The sequence below is a fragment of the Rana temporaria genome, chromosome 13, assembly GCF_905171775.1.
Source record: "Rana temporaria chromosome 13, aRanTem1.1, whole genome shotgun sequence".
Classification (NCBI taxonomy): Eukaryota; Metazoa; Chordata; class Amphibia; order Anura; family Ranidae; genus Rana; species Rana temporaria.
This window is the reverse complement of record NC_053501.1, coordinates 98,011,677-98,028,938: the sequence shown is the minus strand read 5'-3', so window position 1 is coordinate 98,028,938 and position 17,262 is coordinate 98,011,677. Positions and strand designations below refer to the sequence as shown.

At 39.9% G+C, this 17,262-nt stretch overlaps 1 long non-coding RNA gene across 1 annotated transcript; it reads left to right on the top strand.

Moving 5' to 3' along the window:
* Positions 1-277: 277 nt before the first annotated feature.
* LOC120920729 lies at positions 278-1,806 on the top strand. Its single transcript, XR_005744766.1, has 4 exons — positions 278-360; positions 863-926; positions 1,234-1,314; positions 1,554-1,806. It is a non-coding gene; the product is annotated as an uncharacterized LOC120920729 (long non-coding RNA).
* Positions 1,807-17,262: the final 15,456 nt, after the last annotated feature.

The following is a 17,262-nucleotide window of genomic DNA, read 5'->3' as shown; positions in this document are numbered from 1 at the left end:
AGGTTTAAAAACCTATACATACTATACGTTTAAGTTGTTATTTGTAGACACCTTTCACCTACTTATTTATGTATGGAGTTTTGCCTTGGCTCCATGTTTGTTTAAGATAAATTAAGTTCTACAACACTTGTGTAAACACAGAAAGCAAGAAAGCATATATTTATAAAACATATGTTTTAGTTTACATCCATATATTAACTGAACTTAGAAACACGTACTACCTAATAAGAAATGATTAACCTGAATGTATTCCTTCATCTATAACACGTATGCCTTTGGAAAACTCCTCCTTTATCCCCCTGGACTTGCATACATACCAGAGAAGTGGCTGTGTGTCCAAGTGCTCACCGAATATTTTTAGTAAATGTATTTTCTATATTTAAAATAATGTAATTTTACATTTAATTACATGTAATATACTGATGCATGCAAACCACATAATATTACATGTACAAAAAAATTATTTAATTTCATTTAATTTTTTTTTTTTTTTAAATGGTCTTTCTAATCATACAACATACATGTCATTTATCTTTTATATATATATATATATATATATATATATATATATATATATATATATATATATATATATATATATATCAATTTTTTTTTAGTGTCAAAAAATTTTAAAACAGTATTCGTGCACAGTTAGATATGTATGTACCGATTATTAATTTGTTATCAATTTTTATAAAATATTTATTCGATTTTAAAATATATGATTTTTTTTGTGATTATTTAATTGTTTTCTTTTTTTTAAGGTTAATATTTATTTTAGCAATATTTTAATAAAGTATAATGTGTCTAATACTTTCACCTTTAATATATATTTACTTATTAATTTATAATGTTTTCACAGATTGAATAAAGACCTTTTCTTCCGAAAACTCTAAAACTGGTGTAATCACATTATTTATATTCAGGTAAGTGTGGATAAAACATATATTTTTTTAAATGTACGTTTGTGCGTGCGTGTTTGATTTTTTAGGTATATATATCTTTTTTTTTTTTTTTTTAAGTTTCGATAATGCCTATAACTAAATTGACTTATTTTTTTTAATTTTGTTTTTCTATATTTTTTTTGGGGGTGTGTGTGTGTTACTGATTTTTGATATCTTACCTGTATTGTTTTCGTTATTAATTAAGAAATAGCTACACTTGCAATTCATTATATAATATAATATAAAATGTTATTTCTAATTTTTTTTTTTTTTCGATTTTTATTTCTAGATTCTAGCACTGTAAAACTACAAAGCTCCAAACCATCAATTCGATTTTATCATCTATCTCTTTCCTACACCTTCGATTCAGGTATTTTCTTCTTTTTTTTTTTAAATGAATATGTTATTATATTACTGTGCTTATGTGTGTATATTTATATAATAGTGTGTGTGTGTGTGTGTGTGTGTGTGTGTGTGCGTGTGTGCGTGTGTGTGCGTGTGTGCGTGTGTGTTGTTTTGTGATATTATTTTTTTTACTAACATAATATTCATTATTTTTAATAATTTACAAATAAGAATTAATGCAATTATGTTTTTTTTTTTTCATAGATATCAAAGACAAATGGATTTGATTTTTTCAAAGCCATGCAAAAACCTAATATTTCGACTGTTTATGTTATAAATGTTTGATTTATTTATTTTCTGTTGATAACGCTATATCCACCCATTTATCATGTGACGTTTTTTACTCCTACCTTAAAAAAAGTTTCCTTGTCTTATTCCCACTCTCTGTCTTTTTCTCCCACTCTCTGTCTCTTTCTCCCGCTCTCTGTCTCTTTCTCCCCCTCTCTCCCTTTGTCTTTCTCTGTGTGTGTCTCTCTCTCTCTGTCTTTTTCCCTCTCTCTGTCTTTCTCCCTCTGTCTCTGTCTTTCTCCCTTTGTCTCTTTCTCCCTCTCTCTGTCTCTTTCTCCCTCTCTCTTTCTCCCTCTCTCTGTCTATTTCTCCCTCTCCCTGTCTCTTTCTCCCTCTCCCTGTCTCTTTCTCCCTCTCCCTGTCTCTTTCTCCCCCTCTCTGTCTTTCTCTGTCTCTCTCTGTCGCTGTCTCTCTCTTTCTCTCTCTTTCTCTCTCTCTGTCTGTGTCTCTCTCTGTCTGTGTCTATCTCTCTCTTTCTTTCTCCCTCTGTCTCTCTCTCTCTCTTTTTCTCTTGACAACCGTTTTTGATTTAATCAAAAACAAGCATATTTTTATTTGTATAATTAGGAGTAAAGAATGGTATGTATTAAATAATTGTATTTGTTATCTTTCGTTCTCTCGTTGTCTTTCTCCCTCTCTCTGTCTATTTCTCCCCCTCTCTGTCTATTTCTCCCCCTCTCTGTCTCTGTCTCTCTGTGTCTCTCTCTCTCTGTCTCTCTCTCTCTCTCTCTGTCTGTCTCTATATCTCTTTCTCTGTGTCTCTCTCTCTCTCTCTCTGTCTGTGTGTCTCTCTCTCTCTTTCTCTCTCTCTCTCTCTTTTTTTTTCTCTCTCTTTCTTTCTTTCTTTCTCCCTCTCTCTTTTTCTCTCAACAACCGTTTTTTGATTTAATCAAAAACAAGCATATTTTTATTTGTATAATTAGGAGTTAAGAATGGTATGTATTAAATGATTTTGTTTGTTATCTCTCGTTCTCTTTCTCCCTCTCTCTGTCTCTTTCTCCCCCTCTCCGTCTCTTTCTCCCCCTCTCTGTCTCCCCCTCTCTGTGTCTCTCTCTGTCTCTCTCTCTCTCTCTCTCTTTTTTTTTTCTCTCTCTTTCTTTCTTTCTCCCTCTCTCTTTTTCTCTCCACAACCGTTTTTTGATTTAATAAAAAACAAGCATATTTTTATTTGTATAATTAGGAGTAAATAATGGTATGTAATAAATAATTTTGTTTGTTATCTCTCGTTCTCTCGTTCTCTCGTTATCTCTCTCGTTGTCTTTCTCCCCCTCTCCGTGTCTTTCTCCCCCTCTCTGTCTCCCCCTCTCTCTCTCTGTCTCTCTCACTCTGTCTCTCTCTCTGTCTGTCTCTGTCTCTCTCTCTGTCTCTCTCTCTTTCTTTCTCTCTCTCTCTCTCTCTCTGTCTGTGTCTCTCTCTCTTTCTTCCTCTCTCTCTCTTTTTCTCTCGACAACCGTTTTTGATTTAATCAAAAACAAGCATATTTTTATTTGTATATAATTAGGAGTAAAGAATGGTATGTATTAAATAATTTTGTTTGTTATCTCTCGTTCTCTCGTTGTCTCTCTCATTGTCTTTCTCCCCCTCTCCGTCTCTTTGTCCCCCTCTCTGTCTCTTTCTCTTTCTTTCTCCCGACAACCTTTTTTGATTAAATCAAAAACAAGCATATTTTAATTTGTATAATTAGGAGTAAAGAATGGTATGTATTACATTTTTTTTTATTAATTATTTGTTTGTTATCTCTCGTTCTCTCGTTGTCTCTCTCGTTGTCTTTCTCCCCCTCTCTGTCTCTTTCTCCCCCTCTCTCTGTCTGTCTCTCTGTCTCTTTCTATTTCTGTCTCTCTGTCTCTTTCTATTTCTGTCTTTCTCTTTCTCTCTCTGTCTCGTTCTCTCTCTGTCTCTCTCTCGTTCTCTCTCTTGTTCTCTTTCTCTCTCGTTCTCTCGCTCTCGCTCATTCTCTCTCTCTCGTTGTCTTTCTCCCCCTCTCTGTCTCTTCTCCCCCTCTCTGTCTCTTTCTCCCCCTCTCTGTCTCCCCTCTCTGTCTCTCTCTCTCTCTTTCTCTCTCTGTCTCTCTCTCTCTGTCTCTCTCTCTTTCTTTCTCCCTCTGTCTCTCTCTCTTTCTTTCGACAACCGTTTTTGATGCAATCAAAAACAAGCATATTTTTATTTGTATAATTAGGAGTAAAGAATGGTATGTATTAAATAATTGATTTTATTAATCATTTGTTTGTTATCTCTCGTTCTCTCGTTGTCTCTCTCGTTGTCTTTCTCCCCCTCTCTGTCTCTTTCTTCTCCTCTATCGGTCTCTCTGTCTCTTTCTATTTCTGTCTTTCTCTTTCTGTCTCTCTCTCTGTCTCTCTCTCTGCATCTCTCTCTGTGTGTTTCTCTCTCTGTGTGTCTCTCCCTCTGCGTATCTCTCTCGTTCTCTCTCTGTCTCTCTCTCGTTCTCTCTCGTTCCCGCTCTCTCTCTCGTTCTCGCTCTCTCTCTCGTTCTCGCTCTCTCTCTCACTCTCTCGTTCTTGCTCTCTCTCGTTCTCTCTCTCGTTATCGCTCTCTCTCGTTCTCTCTCTCTCGCTCTCTCTCTCGCTCTCTCTCGTTCTCTCTCTCTCTCGCTCTCTCTCGTTCTCTCTCTCTCTCTCTCTCTCGCTCTCTCTCTCTTGTTCTCTCTCTGTGCGTCTCTCTCTCGTTCTCTCTCTGTGTGTCTCTCTCTTGTTCTCTCTGTGTGTGTGTCTCTCTCTCTCTCTCTTTCTCTCTCTGTGTGTCTCTCTCTCTCTCTATCAATTTTTTTTTTAAGTTATTGTTTTTTAAAAATATATTTTTTGACAAATTAATACAAAATTCAAAAATGTTAATTTGTGTATTATATTTTTTTATAATAAATAAAAATAATTTATATTCAATGTTATGTATTTGTTGTAATTTTTTTTGGATCTTATTTAAATTTTAGTCTTTTATTCGTTTTTTTCTTTTATATATATATATATATATATATATATACTGTATATATATATATATACATATATATATATATATTATATAATTATTGTGTGTGTGTATGTGTATAGTCATATATATATATATATATATATATATATATATATATATATATATATATATATATATATATATATATATATATATATATATATATATATGTATATATATTATTTCTTGTGATTATACAAAAATAATTGATTTATATTTATTAACTGTTGATTATTACCGTATTTATCGGCGTATAACGCGAACTTCCGGGTTCAAGCGATATGTGCGGTGACGTCAGGCGACATTCTGACGTCACCACGCATATCGCTTGAACCCGGAAGATACGGGCGTTTGTTTTTAGAGCTGCCCGGCTTGTTTGTCTATTGGATGCCTTGACTGTTCTAACATGATGTAAGTGCATACCTTTTTTACTTCTAATAAATCGCAAGGATTTTACACTATGTGAGTCCCTCTTCTATTTGCATATACTTACCCTTGGTTGGCTGAGATGATTGATCGATTCTGAGAGCTCTGAGTTGGACAAACCTGTGGGAACACCTGTTTGAATCACATCATTACATGCTGTATCTGGTCTCCTTAAACAGAGACCAATAACATTCGGTAAGAGGCAGTGTTTGTCTTTGGTGGAAGTGCCTTTCTCATCACCTTTCCTGGGATGTTTCATTTATTCTGCACTGGGGACATCTTTAATTTGAACCTTCTGCATGGTGGACTTTTGCTCATTCATAAGACTTATTTATCAATATTTTCTATATACAATTTTTTTTCCCTCATGAGTTATATGTTTTTCACCAAGGACTATATATATATTTTTCACCAAGTATAGTCATATTTATCACAGCTCACTGCATATGTTGTCATTTAATTTGATTTACAGGTTTTGCAGATAGCTTGTCATATATATTAGCGCGATCTGCTTTCTGTTTTTGTATCTGTTTTGTGTGGTATAACACTTTTTGGTCGCAGCTTTTTCACTTTATTTTCACATTTAGAACGAGTGCATTGGGCAACTGTCTATGATAGACAGTTGCCCAATGCGGGGCCAGGAGTGACGGAGCGCCCGGTACAAAGTAGATCGTGGCTATGTAATTCAGCGGCACTCATTCCTCCTCTTCAATGATGGCAGTGTTTCCGGAGCAGTGAGGGGGTGCTGTGAAAGACAATATATATATATATATATATATATATATATATAATTCCGCGGTGCTCGCTCCTCTTCCAGCAGGGATCGGCGTATTACGCGCACCCGTGATTTTCCCCCTGAAAATTCAGGGGAAAAAAGTGTGCATTATATGCCGATAAATACGGTATAAATACGGTATGTATCCAGTAGATATGCCTGGATGCATGGCAAAATATTGCACAACTAATACCGGAAAAGATGAGAAAGGCAATTAAATTTAGTTGAAAACAAGAAACCGTGCTAGTGCCCTCCCACCCTCTGACCCCCAGGCAGCAGCTGGCGTGCGATAACACAAAGGACAAAAATAAACACTGGCGCTGCTTTTTTTGTTTATATTTAATTTAATTAAATTTAGTTATTTTGCCTTTCCGAAGGATGATGACCGCAAAAAACTATGGTTAAAAAATGCAGGGATGGAGCCAGGAATGGTAGAGGAGTATATACCGATAATCAGAAAGGACTCAGATTCAGACAATTATCGAATGTGTTCTGCCCATTTTGATGCTCAATCAATTACAATGCGTGGAACCCAAAGAAGACTGATACCGGAAGCTGTACCTAGCATCTTTATTGATGTTGCTACACCGACAATTACTGGAAAGAAGTGGCTAAACAAACTTAAAAAATTATAGACATCCGAACAAATGAGGGCCATTACCTGTACATAGTTACATAGTTAGTCAGGTTGAAAAAAGACACAAGTCCATCCAGTTCAACCACAAAAAATAAAAAAAACAAAATAAAAAACACAGTAAAATCTTATACACCCAACTCCATACCCACAGTTGATCCAGAGGAAGGCAAAAAACCCCAGCAGAGCATGATCCAATTTGCTACAGCAGGGGAAAAAATTCCTTCCTGATCCCCCGAGAGGCAATCGGATTTACCCTGGATCAACTTTACCTACAAATCTTAGTACTCAGTTATATTCTGTACATTTAGGAAAGAATCCAGGCCTTTCTTAAAGCAATCTACTGATCTGGCCAGAACCACCTCTGGAGGGAGTCTGTTCCACATTTTCACAGCTCTTACTGTGAAAAAACCCTTCCGTATTTGGAGGTGAAATCTCCTTTCCTCTAGAAGTAAAGAGTGCCGCCTTGTCCTCAGTGTTGACTGTAAAGTGAATAACTCAACACCAAGTTCACTGTATGGACCTCTTATAAATTTGTACATGTTGATCATATCCCCCCTTATTCTCCTCTTCTCAAGAGTGAATACATTTAGTTCTTCTAATCTTTCCTCATAGCTGAGCTCCTCCATGCCTCTTATCAGTTTGGTTGCCCTTCTCTGCACTTTCTCCAGTTCTCCGACTATCCTTTTTGAGAACTGGGGCCCAAAACTGGACTGCATATTCCAGATGAGGTCTTACTAATGATTTGTACAGGGGCAAAATTATATCTCTGTCTCTGGAGTCCATACCTCTCTTAATACAAGAAAGGACTTTGCTCGCTTTGGAAACCGCAGCTTGGCATTGCATGTTATTATTGAGCTTATGATCTACCAAGACCCCCAGATCCTTCTCCACTACAGATCCCCCCAGTTGTACTCCCCCTAGTATGTATGATGCATGCATATTCTTAGCCCCCAAGTGCATAACTTTACATTTATCTACATTAAACCTCATCTGCCACTTAGTCGCCCAATTAGACAGAGCATTGAGGTCGGCTTGTAAATTGGCGACATCCTGCAAGGACGTTTTTCCACTGCATAGCTTGGTGTCATCTGCAAAGACAGAAATGTTACTTTTGATCTCAGACCCAATATCATTTATAAATATATTGAAAAGTAAGGGTCCCAGCACTGAACCTTGGGGTACACCACTGATAACCTTGGACCATTCAGAGTAAGAATCATTAACCACGACTCTCTGAATTCTGTCTTTCAGCCAGTTTTCTATCCATTTACAAACTGATATATCCAATCCTGTAGACCTTACCTTACACATGAGCCGTGTGTGCGGAACTGTATCGAACGCTTTTGCAAAATCCAAATATATCACGTCCACAGCCACGCCTCTGTCCAGGGTTTTACTTACCTCTTCATAAAAGGAAATCAGGTTTGTCTGACAACTTCTGTCTTTCATGAATCCATGTTGTCTGCTGCTTAAATAGTTTTTTTCCAGCAAGAACTCATCCATGTGGTCTTTTATTAAACGTTCCAGTATCTTCCCAACTATAGAAGTTAAACTAACAGGTCTATAGTTACTTGGTAAAGACTTTGTTCCCTTTTTAAATATGGGCACCACATTGGCCCTGCGCCAATCCAGTGGTACTATTCCTGTCTTTAATGAGTCCCTAAATATTAGATACAGTGGCTTTGAAATGACAGAGCTCAACTCACCTAGGATCCGTGGATGGATGCCATCAGGTCCAGGTGCTTTATCCACCTTTATTCTGTCTAAATATTTCTGGACCATATCACTTTTGAGCCATTGTGGATTTGGGGCTGTGTCACTCCCACCCCCAATTTGGACATGAGCTCCCCCATGCTCCATTGTATACACAGAGCTGAAGAAAACATGTAATACATTTGCCTTCTCTTTGTCCCCAGTCACCCACTCTAGATTATTTTGTAAGGGGCCTACATGCTCAGACTTCACCTTTTTACTATTAATATATTTAAAGACTTTTTTGGGGTTTGTCCTACTATCTTTTGCAATCTGTCGTTCGTTTTGAATTTTTGCATCCTTGATTTCCTTTTTGCATATCCTGTTATATTCTTTGTAACATTTAAACAACACTAGTGTTCCTTCATTTTTATATTTTTTAAAAGCTACTTTCTTATTGTTTATAGCTTTTTTAACTTTGACCGTGAGCCACATAGGTTTTATTTTTAGCCTTTTAAACGTATTGCCCATGTGAACATACTTTGCAGTGAGGTTCCACACAGTCTTTTTTGAAGAATTCCCATTTCTGTTCTGTGTTCATCTGTGCCAATAGTCCCTCCCAGTCCAAGTCCTGGAGAGCAGCCCTCATCCTTGGAAAATTTGCTCTCTTAAAATTTAGTGTTTTAATATTTCCTGTATGTATTTCTTGCTTATAGTTAACATTAAATGAAATCATGTTATGATCACTGCTACCCAGGTGTTCCTTTATCTGAACATTAGTAATAAGCTCTGCATGGTTTGAGATTATCAGGTCCAACAGGGCATCATTCCTAGTTGGGGCCTCAATAAACTGCACCATAAAATTGTCCTGCAATAGGTTTTTAAATTTTTGTCCTTTAACTGTCCCAGAAGTGCCATTAATCCAGTCAATTTCTGGGTAGTTAAAATCCCCCATTATTATCACCGTCCCAGACCTTGCAGCCCTTTCCATCTGTGCAAGGAGCTGAGTCTCCACCTCCTCATTAACATTGGGTGGTTTATAACAAACTCCAATGATTAATTTTGAACTACGCACATCTGTATGCAGTTCCACCCATAATGCTTCAGCCTCATCACACTCTCCATCAACCAGGTTCTCTTTCACGCTTGCTTTGAGGTCACTTCTCACATAGAGACAGACCCCTCCACCTTTCCTTTTTACCCTGTCTTTCCGAAAGAGAGCATAGCCAGGAATATTAATAGCCCAGTCATGTGAGGATTGAAGCCAAGTTTCAGCAATACCAATTACATCATAGCTCTCCTCATGCACCAGAGCTTCCAGCTCACCTGTTTTGCTTGGCAGACTTCTGGCATTGGTGAACAAACACTTAAATGTATTGTTACATTTTTCTCTGGTGTTTTTCATATAATTTATAGTAGTACAAATGGCACTATTATTTCCAATGGCTGTTTGCAACATGGGAACTTTCTTGTCACCTGCCATAACCCTTCCCCCATCTATCCCCATTCCACTCTCCATTAATGTCTGACCACTAACTGACCTGTCTGCTCGATGTAATTCTAAATCACCCTCCCCCTCAATCCTAGTTTAAATACTCCTCCAGCATTCCCATAAACCTCTCCCCCAGCACAGCAGACCCCCTTCCATTCAAGTGCAAACCGTCTTTAGCATATAGGTTGCACCCCAATGAAAAGTCAGCCCAGTGCTCTAGAAACCCAAATCCCTCCTTCCTACACCAGGTCTTTAGCCATGCATTCAGCTCTCTAATCTCCCCCTGCCTTTCCTGTGTTGCGCATGTGTCAGGACCATTAAGGTAAGTACTCACCGAGGCCGAGATGCTGAGGGCGGCTCACCTTTGCGACCCTGTGCAGACCACTCCCTGGAGTTAGAACAGAGGAGGGACGGCACAAGGAGGCACCGGTGCCGGGAACTGGTAGGCAGACTTGGTGCAGCTGACGAAAACAGGGCAGGTGCAGAGGACTGGAGACAGTTGTTGATCAGGCAGGAACAGGCAGGTAAGTCCAGAAGGGACCAACAGGAAACAAAGGCAAATCCGGGTCACAGGCCGTGGGTCAGGAGTTGGAGAGATCAGAGGAAGTCCGTGAGAGCAAGCCAAGGTCAAGGGGCAGGAGACAACAGCAAATCCGATAAGCAGGCAGGGGTCAAGTGTAGGAGACGGCAAAGAATAGTCAAGGTCCAATCCGGGTCAAACAGGTCAGGGTATTCAGGTTTCAAGGTTCTCTCACAGGGTAAAGCTGACAACGAACCAGCAATTAGCAAAGGGGAAGGGGCTGGCTTAAATAGGCCGCACTGGCCCCTGATTGGTCCACAGAAGTACAGGTTCAGAACTAGGCTCCAACGGACAGCACACAGAATAGCACTGAGCAGTGGCTCAGAGACAAAGAGCCGGACCTGAAAATGGAGAGGTCCCAGGTTCGATTCTACCCAGAACCAACTGGGGAATGTGACCGTGAAAGGTCTGTGCCCTGACAGCATGGCACAGGCAATATTTCAGAGAATATCACCTTGGAGGTCCTTCCCTTCATCTTGCAGCCTAGTTCTTTAAATTGATTCTTAAGGAGCCTCCACCTTCCATGTATACTGTCATTGGTTCCAACGTGGACCAAGACAGCTGGGTCATGCCCAGCCCCTCCCAGTAATTTATCCACCCAGTCCACCACATGCCGAACCCTGGCACCAGGGAGACAGCAAACCATTCGGTTGAAGCGATCCTGGTGACAAATTATTCTATCAGTCCTTCTGATTATAGAATCCCCTATTACCACCAACTGTCTAGGCCTACCTGCACTCCCCTCCCCACCTCTACTAGATGGGTTGCTCTCCCAGCTGTTAGGGGTAGCAGTAACATCTAGGGCTGCCACCTCTGTGTTTGCCACCTCCACATCATCACCCAACTTGGCAAATTTGTTTTGATGCACAAATACAGGACTGGCCTTCCCTTTCTTCATGCCCCTTCCACTCCCTCTAACTGCATTAACCCATCTCCCTATCTGATAATCCTGACTTGCCCCTCCACCCTCCACATCAACCTTACTGACCACTTGCTCAGCGAGCAGAGGACCCCTTTCAAGGTTGTCATTTCTACCCAGTGTTGCAACTTGCTCATCCAGATCTCTAATACGAGCTTCCAGAAGGGCAACCTGCTCACATCTGTCACAGAGGTATCCATCTTGGAGCTGTTGCACCAATTTTGCATACATGTGACACACTGTGCACTGAGCAAAACCTTCAACCATGCTAGCACTCATTTCCCAGTTACAATACAATTACTTGTATGAAGATTAAGATGATACTTACAGTTTTAGAAGACTCGGGTCTTAACTCTTGTTTTAAACTCCTGGTTTTTAACTCTTCCACTTGTATTCAAAAATCCCACTTCTGATCAGAAATTCCACACCAGATCTCAGCAAGGAGCCAGCTCTTATGGAGTTTTTACAGACACTTATATACTCACCTGTTAACAATTAGACACTCCCCTGTTAACAATTAAACACTCCCCTTAATTAGCAGAAAGGAGAAAAAAAAAAAAGCTGTTTAAAAAGTGTCAGAGAAAAAAAGACAAACAATTGAACACTTGCAGCAGAAACAGTTAAAAGCAGCTAAAAGCAACTCCTGGTTTTTAACTCTTCCACTTGTATTCAAAAATCCCACTTCTGATCAGAAATTCCACACCAGATCTCAGCAAGGAGCCAGCTCTTATGGAGTTTTTACAGACACTTATATACTCACCTGTTAACAATTAGACACTCCCCTGTTAACAATTAAACAACTGGCATTGGAACACAAAGATGTTCATGTGATTGTCATGTTTCTGGTCAATTGCAAAATGTTTTGAAGATGGAAGTCAGCACGCAAACTGTACAAAATACTTCAGATTTTATTGAGTCAGAGCCATGTTATTACAAGACTGCCACCCCATGAGCCCTGGGTTTAGATCACCCATATTCTAGTAGAGAGGAGTGTCCCATGTCCCCCACTGTAATGTCTACACTGGTTAGTCATCCGATGTTCTCTGAAGTACAACCTTTGATTGATATTTCTCCCTCCACGTAAACCTTTTCTCCTCCTTCAAAAAGAGGAGAACACAGTAAATTTTCACCACATATCAGGAATCTCCAGAAATGATGAGCAAAAGAAAATTAAACTATGTGGATGACCCGCGCTTTCATGAGTCGGACTGTGAAACTCCACAGAAAAGTGAATTGAGTTTTTGTGAGAGTATCGATGAAGTAGAAATTGAAATAGAGGATGCACTGCCACATTCATGGGTCAAGTCCTGGGGAAAAAAGTGTGGGAACTCCCACCCAAGATCCACTCCCCCACCAAAAAAACAAAACAAAACCACATGTTTTTTTTTTCGATCCACTGTACCTTAGTAATCCTTTATGTTACTGGCCACTTCCTGTATATGGATTCATCAGGTAGTGTGCGGGTATTCCGTCACTTCCTTGATGCCGCAATGTCTCCTGGGAGCTTTTGTCATTGTTCCCAGAAAACATTGCGGAGGTCTGTCGTGAGTTATCGCGGGATTTAGAAAGAAGCAAGTTCTTTCTAAATCCCCTGATAACTTGCGGCAGACTTCTGCAATGTCTCCTTTCTTTCTAAATCCAGCGATAACTCGCGGTAAACCTCCGCAATGTCTCCTGGGAACAATGACAAAAGCTCCCAGGAGACATTGCGGCAACAAGGAAGTGACGGAATACCCGCACACTAGCTGATGAATCCATATACAGGAAGTGGCCATTAACATAAAGGATTACTAAGGTTTGGCCTGCCCCTGACAGTGACTCGAGCTGGGCATCGCCGCTTAGTGAAGGATTGGCTCGGGCGGCTTGGCTGCTCTCGGCTGCTCTAGTCCTGCAAAGGGAACTGAGTTCCTGCTGTGAAAAAAGTGCAGGAACTCTGTTCCCACGCATTCCCACAGGACTTGAGCCCTGGCCACATCCCTTATGTTTGGTCAAAGAAAAAAAAATTATAGTGTTTGAAAGCTGTCTAGACAAACTGCTTTATTCAATGATGTGCCCTGAATGAGGTTGTTTTAGCAAAATCAAACATTTGGAAAAACAAATCATAGGTACGATGGTTACAGTACACTCCACCTGTACCGACCACCATTGTCGAAAAATTTGGGAAAGTCAGCCAAAAGTAAAACATTATGGTGCGGGCAATATATTGCTCGCAGGTGCCATCACTGAGACTGGAGGTAGCTATGCCAAAGTGAGAGAAATGTTTGATCTCTGCGGCATAGCAATGTTTGGAAAAACAACTTACAATCGATCACAAAATGTATTTGTTTTCAAAGCCATTGATCTTAGCTGGGAAAAAAATAAAGAAGATGTGACTATTGAAATAGACAATAAACCACTCTACCTAATTGGCGATGGGCAATGTGATAGCCCTGGCTTCTCCACAAAGTACTCTACGTACACGTTTATGGATACTGCTTCTAAGAAAGTTGTGGACTTTGAATTGGTGCAGGTGACGCAAACAACTTCTTCAGTTGCGATGGAGAAGTTGGGGTTCACAAAATGTTTAGATCTCATAATTGACAATGATTTGGATATTCAATTTGTGGGAAATGATAGGCACACTGGAATTCTCAACCAATGCAAAATATAAAAACATTAATCACCAATTTGACTTATGGCATTACATTAAAAGTTTCTGTAGAAAATTGGCTCTAATTGCAAAAAAATAAAATTAATGAAGCACTAATGCCATGGATCCGATCCATTATGAATCATATGTATTTTTGTAGTAGTCATTGGAATGGAAATAAACACGTTTTCAAAGCCATTTGGCACTCACTACTACATCACATAGTGGATGAACATGAATGGGTAATTGAAAATGTAAAGTACAAATGCTTACATGATCCCACCAGTGTGGATGACCATCCTGTTACCAGGTTAAAACGAAACTCACCTGCATATATTGCATTGTCTGCAATTGTTCTTGATGGACAATTGGAGAAGGACACAAAGCATCTTACTTTTTTTTGTCAGACCGGGATTCTCGAAACATACCACAGTATCATTCTCAAATTTCGGCCAAAAAGAATACACTACAGATTTGACTCAATGGAAGCAAGAACAAAATTGGCAGCTTTATGCCACAATCACAATGTGATGCAGAAACCTGCTCTGACAAAAAAAAAGATGAAAGTGGTCAAGAAATTGTTATTGAAAGGAAAAATTTGGAATTCCCAAGAGGTCGAAAATAGTGGATCGTGCGTAACGTATATATAAAAATGGACAACCAATATGCATTCAAATTGCTGGAAGACATGATTCGGATTGTTGAGGGGACCATAACCAGTGCTTGGGTACCCAAAAATAAAGACATGCCAAAAAACATTGCCCCAATTGAAAGGCCCGAAAACACTTCTGGTTCCGGTGCCGTATGGAGTAGCTGCTTCTCTCCTCGGCTCCCGCAGCACAACCTAAATCTGCCTGTAAAACCAGCCTGAGTCGCCCAGCAGACCAACCTCCACCTCCGGGTCCACCCCTCCTACATTATGGACCGCCTTGTGGAAAAATCGGGCGCTCGTACCCAAACGGCCCAGGCGGCACCGTCGGCTCTCCCGCAAATTGAGGCCCCGGTCTCGGCCTACTCGGCTCCACACGCAGCAGCGCTGCCGGCGGCGATGGAGGTAAGCGGCAGCTCATCCCCCCTCCTTCTCCTCACACCTCGGGGACACTACAATCTGGGGACAACACTACAGAGCGCATAGCCCAGGCAGTGGCAGCGCTCTTAACCCCCATGATTGCTGCTTCAGTAGAGAAGGCAGTGAATGCTGGGATGGCGCAGATCAAATCACAACTGAGTGAACATGGCACCAGACTCAATGAGCTAGGGCACCGCTTATCTAATGTTGAATAGGAGCTATACCAGGCACAGGCTACTGAACTTGCCCAAGATAAAACAAACCAATATATATTACAAAAACTGGATGATTTGGAAAATAGATCCAGAAGGAGTAACTTGCGTTTCGTAGGTAATATAAAAGGTAAACCCGCGCTTAGGGTAAGATGTTAAAAATAAATAAAGTAACAGACTGCAGCCCCCCCTAATAAGTACTTCCCAAAGGAAATACAAAAAGTAACAGATAATGGAATATGGGGGTGGTGGCGCTGTCTCTACACTTCCCTGTATGTGACAGAAAAGGGGATATAGTAATCAAAAGTGCTTGCTGTATATAACAGGTGATAAATCAGAAATGATGTATATGATAATGGCCAAATATGTGCAAAATTAAATCCTAAGGAGGGGGCACCGGTCCCCTCAACAAATATGTGCAATCTAATGAAAAGTAGTAGATGATAAGTATCATCTGAAAATAAACTATAAATATATATATATATATATATATATATATATATATATATATATATATATATATATAACAGTGAGAACCTGATACCCCGATCAGGGTGACCACACTGGGTCGTGACAATGGTGTTACAAATATATACAATGTGCGACCAAATTCATAAAGTGTAATATAGTAGAATAAATCAATTGTTAATAATAATAATAATAAAGTGAAGTCCAGTGCTTAAACTTGGTACCCGACCTCAGTGAGGTACCTCAAGTGCACAGTTCAAAATAAATCAATAAATTATCCAACGAGTATAGCAACAGTCCGCATGCAGTTAGTTAAATAGCAGCATGAATAAATTGGTCCATTCAAAAGTGCGCCTTGACTTGGTGAATGATCATATGCCTTAGGTGATTACGCACTGGTTCCGGTGCTCCCCCTCCTGGGTCCCCACTCACCAGAGGCACTCACCCCTGCAGGGGTAAAGTGCATAAATATGTACACTGCAGCGGCTCCTCAGCGCGACTCTCCCGTCCTTAGACTTTCCGAGCTGGTTCTCTCGTACGGGTAAAAAAGAAAAAAACAGTGCAGCGCTAGTGAGTGATATTGTGCTCATATAAATTAATAATAAACAAAAAAAGTCATTCTGGAATAAACTGAAAATTTAGCCAGAATAGGAAAAAACATAAAAATGCAGATGGATATATGAAGAAAAAGTCTTAAAATGTCACGAAACAAAGTTCATATGACTCTATCCAGTAATTTTCCTTGTGAAAGAGAAGTGGATTGTGCAGACAATGTGAAAGACTCTTGATTGATGTGAGGTAAGCTGTCACCAATACACCCGTGAGGAAGGATAAGATTGCCTGCTTACCAGATGAAAAGACTGTTTTGCATCAGTCTAATAGGGCCTGTGTGAAGTCTGGTCTCCCAATACCTTAGCCGTCAAGATAACCACGGTATAGCTCAGCATACAATCCGAAGAGTCATAAACCAAAAAAAAGAGAAGAAGGACCTCTCATAGCGTATAACGTTTAAAAATAGAAGAGGGTTTAATAAAAATTGCACTTACAATTAGGCAATATAAATACAGCATGGATAGCAAAACGTCTCCGATCTCTTGTTCCGATGCTTCTCGCTACTCGGTCAGGAAAACACAGCCGGCGTTCAGGACGGAACGCGATGACGTCACGGCACCCTCTCGTACGGGTGACAGGGGTCCCTTTAATGGTCCAAGTTCCTCCAGGAAAAAAGACAGGCTCGCATAGCGTAGTATGTTTTAAAAAACTAGGTGGTTTATTAGCACTAGCCACCCACATTGTGGCGTGCAGAAGGTAAGTAATGCAGAAAGATACAAAAAATAATAAATAAAACAGAACAATAGCCACAGGCTATGTTCAGAGATAAAAACTGGTTAAAAACCACTGTCTGCTATATAGCAGACGTCCCAACACAGCACTCGTACTCCGGTCGGATGTCGGCACCAGCTTGGGAACGGCGTGCGTTCCACTAGCGTCTCAGCTGATCAACCCGGAAGTGCGTGTGGGTGTGCGTGTATCCGCTTTACGCACGTTTTGTAAAAACTTGTCTTCTGAAGCGGGTACACGCATACCTAGGCTTGCATTTTAAATAGGGGACGTCACCATGAATCCACCCTCCCACTAAGAGGTATTAGCCAATCCGGAATTTCAAATATTTTCCCATCGAATGCGGACTAATTTAGCGGAGGCCCTTGGGATCTCTAGGTTTCATGCTAACGCCCATTGCTGG